The following is a 3,293-nucleotide window of genomic DNA, read 5'->3' on the forward strand; positions in this document are numbered from 1 at the left end:
AGTTGATAAAAAATGGTCAAAACTCCACTTTAAATGTGGTTAAATTTCAGAAAGGTTGTTAAAAGCAATGAATTAATCTGAATAAATCTGTGACTTTATTCCATTAAAACAGCACTAAACTGACGTCTATAAGCTGCTATTGTACGGTATGTAACAACATCATATGTAGTGAAGACTGTTCTGACTTTACATTAAAAATACACTGTTAGTGCACTGGTATTAGTTAAACACTGCTGTTTTCGTTTAATGTCAGAGGTTAAAAGTCCTCCCATTACAAACCATACATTCTTTCATCATCTAAAACTTATTATGAGCCCCACTTACTGCTGTAGTTCTATAGCCGTATGATTTTATTTATTTATTGAGCAAAAACTCCTATGTCACCTTTTGCTTTGTGGGTTTTGTAAGATTCAAAGATTCAAAGTGTTTTATCGTCATGTGTACAGTAAAGAAACAGGTATGCCTGTATGATGAAAATGTTACTTTGCCTTCCACACTGAATGCCAAAATAATTTAAATATAAAAAAGAAATAACTACAAAATTAAAACAAAGTGGCATTAAGAGTGTCATGCAAAAGAGAATGAGCATAAAAATATAGAAAAAAATATATAACCTACTATTACTAAGAGAAAAATATATATTTACAGAAATGTGCAATATCTGAGGAATTGTGCAAACTGTCTGAGATAAATGTTATGTAATGTGCAGAACTGCAAAAATAATATGTTAAATGTGTAAGACTGTCAGAGGTGAACAGTATAATATATGTGCAATTACTGAGTACAAAGTGCATAAACAATATCAGAGATGAGATTATAAGGACCATATATATCCATTTCTCAGTCTCTTTATCAATATAAAACCAAAATATATCAATATTTCAGAAGTATTTAGAGTGGCCTCCCTCTGCTCTTAACATGTTTTGAAATATTTAGTGCAGAAAATTAGATTCACTGCATTAACCCTTAAAGCAAGGGTGTCAAACTCATTTTAGTTCAGGGGCCACATTCAGCTAAACTTGATGTAATGTGGGCTGAACCTGTAAAATAACATAATAATATATAAATAATGTCAACTCCAAACTTTTCTCTGTTTTAGAGCGAAAAAAGTAAATTTACATTATGAAAAGGTTTACATCTACAAACTATCCTTTCAAAAGATGTGAATAACATGAACAAGCTGAAAAAATAAGTGTAATTTTAACAATATTCTGCCTCAGTTTATCATTTACACATGTACATTAGAACTTACAGATCACAGTGGATCTACAAACACACAGAACATTTAATAACAGACAGAAAATGGTTAAAACTGTACTTACTTCTCTTTCAGGTTGTTCATATTTGTTCAGGTTACTCACATTTTTTGTGAAATTATACTTTATTTTAGTGTAAACACGTGTGTAAAAACAGAAAAATTTGGAATCGTCATTATTTTTATGTTATTATGATAGTATTTTACTGGTCCTGCTCACTTGAGATTGAGTTGATCTGAATGTGGAACCTGAACTAAAAGGATTGTTAATATCTTCAGTGTAATTTTTGCATTTCACAAATTCATCCCAAGGGCCGGACTGGACCCTTTGGTGGGCCGGATTTGGCCCCCGGGCCGCATGTTTGACATCTGTGCCTTAAAGTCTTTTGGGGTAACTTCCAAATTAATTTTCCTCTACATTTAATGTTTCCAAAGTGATTTATGGCCATTTACTATAATATTATGCTCCAAAATTTGCATTTTTACATTAAAATCATGTATCTTCCTACATTTAATTTACTGATCATGTTGATTTTCATAAAAACTCAGAGTAAATTCAAAGGTTATTATATCAAAACAGAGGAAACTGAAGAAAAAGTGACATTTTCAGCTAAATATATCATTAACTGAACATAAAAACAAGCATCTACAGCCACTGTCATTGATCCAACTCCATGGGTTTTATTGGTGAATCAATGCTGTAGAAGATGATGGTGTTTCAACGGTAACTACGGAGCCTCTGAACATCCAAATGGGTCATATCTGATGACCATGAAAAGATGACAAACTGCATTTTATCAAACTTCTGTAAATTTATTGATAGGATTAATGGTTCAAAAGTTAGTAAGCATTTTAGATCAGTAGATACTTGTTATTATTTAGGTCTTTAAGGGTTAATCTTCTGGTGCTTTTCATCAGGTTGTTCAACACATGTCAAATGTTTTCTATTATTCTGGCCTCTTTTTATCGTGGGAATCAAGGTCCCACTAAATACTGACTTTTGCCTGTGGTGGACTGAGACTGATGAACATGAAAGAAAACAGGATAAATGTTAAAACATGTTCAACTGGACACATTTATTTAACATACGGTCCCACGATGTTAAAAGAAAAAACAATGCAGTAATGAAACCCAAAAATGCATCATTACAATTTAAGTATTAAAAATGTCAGTCAAGTGCTGCCTAAGTACTTAAGTTAAATTCACTTTAGAAATTTTAGTCTCAAATCTGAAATAGTGAGGTCTGAACTGGCACAAAAACTTGATCTAATTTAATTTCTCTGTCTTTTATTAGTTACTTTTTGTCAGCGACTTTCAATTTGACAATCTGCTGTTTTAGTTTTAAACCTACCATTGACTCCTGTACTGTCATTTATAGATTAACTCAACTCAATCTATTAACAGTATTCCAACATAAAACCTACCTCTGCACAGGAACGTATATAGTGACCAATCGACCATTACCTGCAATACTGTAGTCAGTTAAAAATGGCCAAAATTCCACCTTAAATATGGTTAAAATCTCAGAAAGTTTATTAAAAGCACTCAGTTTCTTTATCTGAATAAATCTATGACTTTATTCCATTAAAACAGCCCTAATCTGACATCTATAAGCTCCTATTGTACTGTACGTAACAACATCATATGTCAGGGGTCTCAAACTCATTTTCTTTCAGGGGCCACATTCACCCCAATATGATCTCCAGTGGACCGGACCAGTAAAATAATAACATAATAACCTAGAAAAAATGACAACTCCATATTTTGTCTTTGTTTTAGTGCAAAAAAACCAAACAACATTAAATTATGAAAAAACTTACTTTCATAAACTATCCGAACAAAAAAGATGTGAATAACCTGAAAAAAATGAAATTTGTTAAGAAAAATAAGTGTAATTTTAGCCAGTGAAAAAAGTAAAATTATATTACGGTAATGTTTACATCTACAACGTTTCCTTAAAAATCTGAATAACGTGAAGAACTTGAAATGTCTTAAGAAAAACAAGTGTAATTTTAACAACATTCTGCCTCCGTTTATC

This window comes from Sphaeramia orbicularis, chromosome 15 (assembly GCF_902148855.1).
Source record: "Sphaeramia orbicularis chromosome 15, fSphaOr1.1, whole genome shotgun sequence".
NCBI lineage: Eukaryota > Metazoa > Chordata > Actinopteri > Kurtiformes > Apogonidae > Sphaeramia > Sphaeramia orbicularis.